Raw genomic sequence first — 11,513 nt, forward strand, 5'->3', positions numbered from 1 at the left:
ATGGAGAGAGGAAGGGCAGACAGAGAGGGGGAGAGAAACATAGACACCTGCAGACCTGCTTCACCACTTGTGAAGAGACCATCCTGCAGCTGGGGAGCCAGGGCCTCGAACCTGAATCCTTACCCCAGTCCTCGCGCTTTGTGCCACGTGCACTTAACCTGCTGCACTACTGCCTGACCCCCTCTCTTTCCTTTTCTATCTAAAAGAATAAAATGTTTGTCAGGAGTGATGCAGTCATACAGGCATGGAGCTCTACTGAGATCCCAGGTAACAAAAGAAAAAAAAAGCAAACAAAGTCAGCCAGGCTCATCTTGGTTTGATTGTAGTGGTTTCTACATACCAACAAAAAAGTGCTTTGTCAGGATCAGCTGGAGGATGCCTTTTCTTCAGTCACACTTGGCTTTTTGCCAAAGCTAGTTTGAGATTAGTTTTCTCTGCCACATGGAGAAAGCATGCCAGCTTATCTGTATACAAGGTAATACAACAAGCAATCAGGAATGTTTGTGTTTCCTATGCTCTTCTTGGTTAAAGATTGGGTTAGAACAAAAGCACAGAAATGAGAGAATGAATATGGAGTCCTACAAATTAAGAAAAAAAATTCAGTAGTTCAGTGTTCAGAAACACACACACACACACACTAAAGTAAAACTGTGAATACTTAATATTGTTGAAAGATTATAGAAATTAGAGAAATGTAGATAGCTGTTTAACAGGGGAGATAGAAGCCAAAAAGATTGTATGTGTGTGTGTGTGTATGTGTGTGTGTGTATGTGTATGTGTATGTGTGTACTTGTGCACATGTGCACATGTGTACTCGTATGAGGCTACATTTGCATGAAGGTGTGCGTGTGCAAATGTAATGTGTATAGGTGAGACTATGTGCACACTTTTGTCTGAATGGGTGCATGTGTCAATGTTTGCCTTTGTGTCTGAATGTGTCATATTCATGCATTGAGTAGGGGGAGAGAGTTGAAGAGGAATAAGAAAGCCACAAGGAGAGACAGCTCACAGCAATGCCCTCCCAAATATATAGAGAATTTTAAACTTTATGCCTCAGTCCTCTACATTTATAGTGTTTTCTATTTTCTATTCTTCTGCTCCTTACTATGTATCATCTGATAAGCTATATTGCTACAGGGAGAAATCCACACTAACTTTCCAACCTCATTGCAGAGCAGCAGCATTTAGGAGGTCAGCAAAAAGTAACTAGACAATGTATGGCATAATACATCTCTCTTTTTTGGGTGGTGGTTCTTTTTTTTCCTCCAGGGTTATTGCTGGGCTTGGTGCCTGCACCATGAATCCACCGCTCCTGGAGGCCATCCCCCCACCCTTTTGTTGCCCTTGTTGTAGCCTCGTTATGGTTATTATTATTGCCCTTGTTGATGTTGTTCGTTGTTGGATAGGACAGAAAGAAATGGAGAGAGGCACCTGCAGACCTGCTTCACCGCCTGTGAAGCGACTCCCCTGCAGGTGGGGAGCCGGGGGCTCGAACTGGGATCCTTATGCTGGTCCTTGTGCCTTGTGCCACATGCACTTAACCCCCTGGGTGGTGGCTCTTTTGCTTCTGTGTAGAAGCTTTTCAATTTTATGTAGTCCCATTGATTTATTTTGTTTACCTTGCAAATGGACTTATCACTGAGGGTACCTTTAGAACAGATTGAGGGAGTTGGGCGGTAGCGTTGCAACAGGTTAAGCTTAGGTGGTGTAAAGCGCAAGGACCTGCATAAGGACCCCAGTTTGAGCCCCCAGCTTCCCACATGCAGGGGAATTGCAGGGAATTATCTCCCCCTCTCTGTCTTTCCCTTCTCTCTCCATTTCTCTGTGTCCTATCCAACAACAATGACATCAACAGCAACAATAATAATTACAAAAATAAAACAACAAGGGCAACATAAAGGAATAAATATGTATTTTTCAAAAACTTAAATTGAAGAGAGTTCTGTGAATGTTTTTTCCCCTAAATATTGCATCCTTTCTGGTCTAACATCTAAATCCTTGATCCATTTGGAGTTAACTTTTGTGTGTGGTGAGATGTGGTGGTCTAGTTTCTTTCTTCTGCATGTTTCAACCCATTTTTCCCAACACCATTTGTTGAAGACACTCTTCATTTAATATTTTGGGCCCCCTCATCAAAAGTCAGATGTCCATAATTGAGGGGACTATGGAATCTCTTCTTTTTCTCTCTTTGTAAACATGCCCCAAAACCTTTTTAAAAAATTAAATAAGACATGTAAACATATAGAAAAGGTTATTGTGAAGAGATTGTGATACACAACATTTTAGTCAAATATTCTTGCTACAGAGAGACCAGAACTGGCCTGTGCCCCTTTCATCTCTTAGAATCTCACCAAGCATCCTGGAGCAGTAAATATACTGGATGGCAGCATTCATCTTTTCCCTGCTTGCAGGTGTGGCATTTGATCTCCTCTTGATCTAAGTTAGGAGTTGAATTGGTGGATATTTAAAATTTTTTATTGGGGGATTAATAGTTTGCAGTTGACAGAAAAGTCCAATAAGTTGTACATTCATGACATTTCCCAGTTTCCCACATAACAGTTCAACTCCCACTAGGTCCTCCTCTGCCATCATGTTCCAGGACCTGAACCTTCCCCCCGAATTGGTGGATTTTAGAAATTGTCTGAGACCAACCAGGCTAGGGTTTATTAAGATCATTCTATGCTTCCAAGGATGTGGAAAAGAGGTAGAGAATTATCTTTGCAGGATGACAGAGTGGGAGAGAAAGAAGCCAAGATTTCCACAAGGTACAAAGAGGATGGAGCAAAAAGAACAGAGGAATAAATGCTCCCTGCCTCCTGGCAGAGCCTTGGTCTGAAGACACTGGAGTTTCAGCAACACCAGCAAAAAGTCCTTGTTGCAGTCTGAATAGGAGCACCAGGGTGCTGGGCTTCCAACCACAGAAACTTAAGAACATTGGGCATCTCAGCAGGATCAGTGTGGATTCCTTATTGGAAGTGTTGTGTCCAGTATTCACTTTTCACAAAACCCCAGGACACTGGCACAGTGCTGGAGGACTGGTCTGAGTTTAACAAGAGAGACTACTGGCATAGGAGTTTACAATTTGATTTAAATTATTTTCAGGAAAAGAAGAAATGTAACATTTCTTGTATAAGAGGCTTATTATTATCATCATCATTTTATTTTCATATACAAAAAGATAAAATTGAAATAGTTCTAGATTTTTTCTCCTATTTTGTTGGGGTGTGGCCGCTTCTTCACACAGGGGGAAAAACTACATTCACATCGGTTTGAGGACCCAGTGCAGAGTTCAAGCAGCAAAACCCCAACTTAGCATCTGATTTAAAACTTGACACTCATTTCTAAAATTACCACAGTAAAAAAAGAGCAAAGACCCACTGCAAATGAATAAACTATGATACAATGTTCCTTCCAAAATGTTTCCATTTTTGCAACTCTAATTACATGGATGTCTGCTTTAGGCCAGAGCTTTGAAATACACTGTTAGTATTGTGAGTATAGAGATACTAAACAGAAGGAAAGATTGGAGGAAATCCCATTTTTATAGAATTAAAAAAAAATTCCCTTGTATTTTTTCATCCATTCCAGGGATATATTGTGTTCTTTCTCTTTTGTGGAGTATAGCACCACAATAAGTTAGCCAGCAATTATATTTGGTTGTCTGCTAAATTCTCATAAATGCCTTGATTACAGCAAAAGAATTTAAATGGATATTTACATTTATCTCAGGCAAAATATTCTTTCCATATCTTATTGTCATTAATTTGGACTTAACTAGTTTACTGTGAAAAGAAATTGCATGAGGCTAAGGAGAAATATTATGTTTGAGTAATTTCCTCTGCCATAAACATTGAATTAAATTTATATGCTAATTATGACAATAATGGCCCTTTGGATAATTCTACATTATAAGCATCAACTGAAATGAGGTTCCCAGTTGTCAAAAGGATCCTAGTTTGAGTAGTAAATGTGTGATTATAGTCATTATGTGCAAATTGTGATTATATTGTTCAATAAAGAAAGCATGCTGGGATTTACAACTTTCCTCGAAAAATCAATCAATGAATTAACACATCTTGAGCACCCACAGGGTTCCTAGAACTGAAAAACCAAATTACTTCATTAACCTGCAAACTATTGGCCAGTGGACTTAGCTATACAGTGACTTCATTTAAGCACAGCCCCAAGCACCTGGAATTTACCCTGTGCGTTCTACAATAGTATGAACCAGATATTAGAATTGAATGTTCCTCCCAGCTATATTACCTGCTGGCTATATAATAATATCCAGGACCCTCTATTTTTCTGATTAACATCCTAATTATGAAATGTAAATAATTGCCCTGCTACTTTAGGAATGATTTGGAGGAAACAAGAAATGGGGTATCACTTTGAAATTTACTAAACATTTAAGTGTAAAAATATTATTTCTCTGCTTCTTTTTTATCAATATTTATCCAAGGTTGTTTATTCTTATGAATTCTAATTTCACTCTATTTTCATAAATTATTATGAAAATAATTTCATATTTTCTTTTAAATCACCTCTGCTAAGTCAACAGTGGCCAAGTCTCTGTTGACAACTTTCTTAAAGAACTAATAGTAGCCACGATTCACTCATCAGTCTATCGCCCTTGAAGTGCTTTTACACTTAGCTTCTAGTATTTCATCTAATGTTTTCTCCATGTATTTTCTCTGATAGTTCTTTTTGCTCTGATACTGATTATTAGAATACCTAAGTGGTTTAATTATTAGATCCACTCTCTTCTTTCTCTACACTTGCTTTCTGCTCTCTGTGCTAAACACTGTCGTGATGTTAAATGTTATCTTCATTCTGATTATTTCCATAGTGGTGCAGTCCTCTCTTGCAAACTCTGGGGTTTTGTGTTCTTCTTTTTTTATTTTAATTTTTTATGTTTATTTATTTATTTATTTTCTCTTTTGTTGCCCTCGTTTTTTATTGTTGTAGTTATTATTGCTGTTGTTGTTGTCATCATTGTTGGATAGGACAGAGAGAAATGGAGAGAGGAGGAGAAGACAGAGGGGGGAGAGAAAGATAAACACCTGCAGACCTTCTTCACCTCTTATGAAGCAACTCCTCTGCAGGTGGGGAGCTGGGGGCTCCAATCGGGAGCCTTACACTGGTCCTTGTGCTTCACGCCATGTGCACTTAACCCACTGCACTACTGCCCAACTCCCATTTTGTGTTCTTCTGATAGCACCATTGACCTAGCTCATAATTCTTTTTTTTTTTTTTTGGTATAAAAATGTGTTTACACTTATCATCATTCTCTTCTCACATCCACTTTTCCCTATCTCAGTTAATGGCAGAGCCATCTTCCCATCTGCATTAGAAAAAATGAGAAACAAAATAGATATAGATGGTAGAGTAAGTAAATAGGTCAGGATATGTTCGCACAGTTGAACATCTTGCAATAATGAAAAGACTTATATAAAGCAAGACTATGTGCAAGAACATGGATGAAAACCACAAAAAAATTTAAAGTGGAGCTTTGGCAACATGGGTGTGTTTCATGATTATTTAAAATGATTTATTCTTTTCCATTTGAGAAATTCCACCCATTCTGTTATTAAAGAAGTTAGCCAATCCTCACTGCAGAGTCTAGTAAGGTAACAGTAGGGCAGTAGTAATAGTAAGATTCTATTTAAGAAGAAAAGTGAAGACAGATTTTTCATAAGGAGTCCAGAGTGTATACTGAACAGTGCTATTCATCATTTCATCTATTTGAGTGCAATTATAACTTAAACATTATATAGCTTATCTGGCACACAAGCAAATCTGTCCCCAAACTTAGAGTAGAGATTGATTAAGAACCTATGTCATTGGTTCATTTGATTCATTTCTTTTTTTCTTCATAAAATAAAACGTATCGACAAGACCATAGGACAAGATGGGTACAATTCCACACAATTTCCACTACCAGAGTTCCATATCCCATCCCCTCCCTTGAAAGCTTTCCTATTCTTTATCCCTCTGGGATTATGGACCCAGGATCATTGTGGGGTGCAGAAGGTGGAAGGTCTGGCTTCTGTAATTGCTTCCCTGATGAACATGGGTGCGGGATTATGTTAAAGCATGATAGAGCATAGGGGAACTCCTCCATCCTTGAGATGGAGGTCTGAAAAGACACCCCACCTGTCAGTCTCTCCCTTTCAAGGATAGAGCTTGGAGGGGAATGCTTTTCTGACTCAGTTTCCCCTTGTCAGTACTGCCAGGCTTCACAGAGGCCTGCAACCTCCCACACTTAACTCATTCCCCCGCTGTAGACCAAATGGTTGCCTCCTTGAAAGCTCACTTAAAGTTCACTATGTTCACTATAAGTTCACCATCTTTTGATCACATACAAAGTATACTTCACCATTGCCTTGCCAGTAACTTAACAATGAGACCCCCACACCTCACTTCCTGGATTCTTTGATCACCATGATTTACATCAAACTCTGCCCTTCTCTGTTTTATCTCACTCTACTGGTTTAACCTCCATGGTTTTCTTAATACCTTTAGATAATTAACAACTCTTGCTTCATGGTAACTAACTGCTTTGACCTTTTGGTATCTAATTAATTCCCGTCGTTCCTAGCCCTCCCCACCATGGGGGTACTGGTACTGACCTTTTGAAAACCCGTGATTACTGACATATGTGAAAAATGTCCTTTGTTCCACCTTGCTATATAAACTTTGCCATTTCTCTGAATAAATTGGAAGTTCATACCTGAATTTTTCCTAGCATTTCTTTCTGCATCACGTGATCACTAGAATAGGTGACAGGAAAGCCAGTGGCTTACGGCTGTGGCGAGGCCACCCACGTGAGCACCAGCACATGGGTGTTGGCAGGTTGACCATACTCCCAGCCTATCCTTATTTTTCCCTAGTGGTGCAGGGCTCTGGAGAGATGGGGTTACAGGACATTGGTGAGGTCCTCTGTCCAGGTAAGTCAGGTTGGCATCATGGTAGGATCTGTAACTTGGTGGCTGAAAAAGAGTTAAGATATAAAGCAGAGCAAATTGTTTAATAGTCAGGAACCTAAAGGCAAGAATATAGCAGATGAGTTTGGGGATCTCCATTTTGGAAAAAGCTAATAGGTCTATTTTAGATATATTCCAAAGGGCTGTGACTTCACTAGTTTTTGCCTGAGTCTGACATCTAATATGCAGGTGGGGAGACGGTGTCAGAGTTGGATATAGGGACAGAATGCTCGATAAGGGCAGAGAGTAGCTCCCAAATACGGGATAAGTATATAAGTGTCATTTTATGGTGTCCTTCTTCTTCTTTTTTTTTTTTTTTTTTTTAGGTCTTTATACTTGCTTGCTGTTTTGAGTCACTGCAAACTGTTGTGCAGTTTTGCTTTAAGGTGTATGTTTTCTCCTAACTTATGGGTAAATGTGCATATGTGTTCTGTCTCATGGGCCCTGATCTGCAAGAGCAAGTATTTATCCTTAAAATTTATCCCCCTGGGGAGGTCAGGTTGTAGTGCAGCAGGTTAAGCGCACATGGCATAAAGCGCAAAGACTGGCATAAGGATTCCGGTTCGAGCCCCCAGCTCCCCACCTGCAGGGGGTTCGCATCACAAGCATTGAAGCAGGTCTTCAGGTGTCTGGCTTTCTCTCCCCCTCTCTGTCTCCCCTCCTCTCTCAATTTCTCTCTGTCCTATCCAACAACAACACCAGTGGTGACAATAACAATAACAGCAAGGGCAACAATATGGGAAAAAACAGCCTCCAGGAGCAGTTGATTTGTGGTGCAGGCACTGAGCCCCAGCAATAACCTTGGAGGCAAAAAAAAGAAAAAAACTACCCCCCCCCCCCCGTGAGACAGAAGTAGACCACCCACTTAACAGATTTAACTTCTTCCCCAATTTGGCAAAATCCCTGAAGTACTTCCTGGCTCTGTGGAAATCTAGAGGTTGGTAAATGTATTTATACAGTTAGGATCTGTCACTGGCTTTTCTCACCTTGACTACTCTTTTTTCTTAATTCCTGAGATTTTGGTAACTTCCCTGCAATGGGTTGTATGAACCAATTCTTAGCCACAACCTTCTTTGTGTGAGATGATGAGGATGGAGACTGATGTAAGTGAGAATCATTGGGTAAGTTTTGCTTTCTAGATGCAGAGGGAGCTTGTCTGGGGCATAATAAGGATGCTGGCAGGTGCATTCTCCCAGTGATAAGCAGTGAACAGGAGGGCTAACACAAACTTACAGCAGACTGTGGAACAAAAGCTTAACTCAACCCTTTGTCCCTGTTGACATTGCTAAACAACAGCATTTGAGGGGATCAACTGCTTTTGGATTCCTTACAGCATGCATCATTAATTCCAGAAGCAAGACCCTAAAATAAAGCATTTCCAGAAGTATTAGGATTCAAAAGTTACATCTTACTCTTCCCAGAAACTCTTATCTGAGATCCCACAAAGAAGCCTACAGCAGAAAATATCACTGAAAAATAGTTGTTTGAAATTTGACTTAAGATCAATAATATATCTGGCTTAAGGAGAACTACAAAAGTAAGTCTTACATAAACAAACTCTCAGTGAACTGTAAAATCCTGATAAGCTGCCTATTTTCCAAAAAATAGGTGAAAACAAAAACTAGACAAAAATTCTAGCAATGAAGGGGCCTTTCAGCACAGATAAAATAACACAGGTTTGAGAGCAGAAGTTTCTGAAATTCATCCATGCTCTTTCAAAAAAATTACTGATCCTAAAATTCATGCAGCCTGGAATGTTCCTAGCCTTGACCACAGAATGCGAACTCAGACCTACAGGGATGCAGAGGCTCCTGTGCTGTGGGCCCCAGATCAAATTGATGGGGTTTACAATTAATAATATTCTTATATTTTTACCATATTTGGGAGCTACTCTCCTCTCTGATCCAGCTTTCTAGTCCTTTTCCCAACTATGACACCATCACCCCAGACAATACCTTGGGTCCACCTGAATATCAGATGTCAGGCTCAAGCAAAAAGTAGCCAAGTCATGGGCCCCTTGGAATATATCTAAAATAGACCTACTAGCTTTTTCCAAAATGGAGACCCCCAAATCTTCATCTGCAATATTCTTGGCTTTAGGTTCATGATTAGTCAACAATTTTTTCTGTTTTATATCTTAACTCTTTTTCAGCGACGAGGTTCCAGATGCTACCATGATGCCAAGCTAACTTCCCTGAGCAGAGGACCCCACCATTGTGTCCTGGAGGCTCACCTCCCCAGAACCCTGCCCCACTAGGGAAAGAAAGAGACAGGCTGGGAGTATGAATCAACTTGCCAGTGCCTATGTTCAGCGGCGATGTAATTACAGAAGGTAGACCTTTCACCTTCTGCACCCCATAATGATCCTGAATTCATCCTCCCAAAGGGTTAAAGAATAGGGAAACTACCAAGGAAGAGGATGGGATACAGAGTTCTAGTGGTGGCAATTGTGTGGAAATGTATGCCTCTTATTCTATGGAAACATTTTAGAAATAAAAATTGAAAATATCACTGACAAGGAAGCTATTTATAGTCTCAGTTACCTCATCTGTGAAATTGGTTAATAGTATCTTCCTAGCAAGATTGTTGTTATACATAGAAACTATCAATTCTAGTTTAGGTTCACAGTATATTTTCAAATATTATCTATTTTATACATTCATACAAATAAAGTAATTTTCTTTTTTAAATTTCTTTATTGGAGATTAATGGTTTACAGTTGACAGTAAATACTACAGATTGTACATGCATAACATTTCCCAATTTTAGCAATTCAACCCCCACTTGGTCCTCCTCTATCATCATGATCCAGGACCTGAACCCCCCACCACCAGAGTCTTTTACTTTGGTGCAATACACCAACTCCAGTCTAAGTTCTGCTTAGTGCTTTCCCTTCTGATTGTGTTTTTCAACTTCTATCTATGAGTGAGATCATCCCATATTCATCCTTTTGTTTCTGACTTATTTCACTTCACTTAACATGATATCTTCAAGCTCCATCCAAGATGAGGTGAAGAAGGTGAATTCACCATTTGTAATAGCTGAGTGGTATCCCACTGTATATATATCACAAGTTACTCAGCCACTCATCTGTTGTTGGGCACCTGGGTTGCTTCCAGGTTTTGGCTATTACAAATTGTGCTGCTATGAACATAGATATATACAAATCTTTTTGGATGGGTATGTTTGTTTCCTTAGGGTATATCCCCAGAAGAGGAATTGCAGGGTCCTAGGGTGGGTCCACTGATAGTCTTCTGAGAGTTCTCCAGACTGCTTTCCCCAGGGGTTGGACCAATTGACATTCCCACCAGCAGTGCAGGAGGGTTCCTTTGACCCCACAACCTCTCCAGCACTTGCTGCTGCTACCTTTTCTGATGTATGACATTCTCACAGGAGTGAAGTGGTATCTCATTGTTGTCTTTATTTGCATTTCTCTGACAGTCAGTGGCTTGGAGCATTGTTTTATGTTTGTTGGCCTTTTGGATTTCTTTTATGGAGAACATTCTGTTCACAAATCAAGGAATTTCCTAAGTTCATTAGTTTTGTGGTCTTGAGGTTATTGATTCATATATATATATATATATATATATATATATATATATATATATATATGTTAAAGAACAATCCCAGGAGTCTGGTCTCACTCAGCTTTACCTTTTTCCAGCTATTTAGTGTTGGGCAAATTGGTAAAGGAACCTTAGATGTCCTTCTGTGTAAATCTATGGAGTGGGGGAACATGATTTCTGGTAATACCATGCAACTTTAGTATTATACAAATTCTCTGATCCTTTTGTTCATGCTAGACAAGCACAACAAAGAATGAAGGCAAAATTAAGTTGCAAGAGGTATTCATTTGGTAGCCACAGCACTCCATAATTAGCTGCTGAGACTTCGTGTCAGACAGGATCTTGATAAGAAGTTCAAAGCTGCATGTCTTGTCTCAAGTCTGCTTTCAGAGACTCTTTGAGACAAAGATACTTTCCTTGCACCAGAGTAAAGAAGTTTTTAAGTCTGGAGGTCAATGAAACAGGATAAGTGAGGCACATCACATTTATTATGAACGCTAAAGCAGTTGTCACCCTACTCTGAGGAAGGATATCTGAACTCCATCAGCTCACACTAGGTCTCGACAAGGCTATCATCTAATAATTACAGAAAATGGTGTGACCAATCCTGAGAATACTCTTTGAAACTAAGGAGTCATGTGCTAAGGAGACAGCATAATAGCTATGTAAAATTACTGTAGTACCTGAGGCTCTGATATCACAGGTTCAAACACTACCATAAACCAGAACTGAGTAGTGCTCTGGAAAGAAAGAAAGAAAGAAAAGAAAGCAAACAAACAAACAAACAAAAAAAAACAATCCTAAACTTTCTGCCTGTTGGCAGAAAGGCACTAGGTCACAATCAAGTAATTTGTCAATTTGAAAGAAGCATATAGAATTTTAGAAAGCTTTTTGTATCTAATAGTCAGAAATGTAGCAGTGCAGAAGAGCACACAGCAGCATCAGTGGATTAGTTCAGCTA

The sequence above is a fragment of the Erinaceus europaeus genome, chromosome 7, assembly GCF_950295315.1.
Source record: "Erinaceus europaeus chromosome 7, mEriEur2.1, whole genome shotgun sequence".
NCBI lineage: Eukaryota > Metazoa > Chordata > Mammalia > Eulipotyphla > Erinaceidae > Erinaceus > Erinaceus europaeus.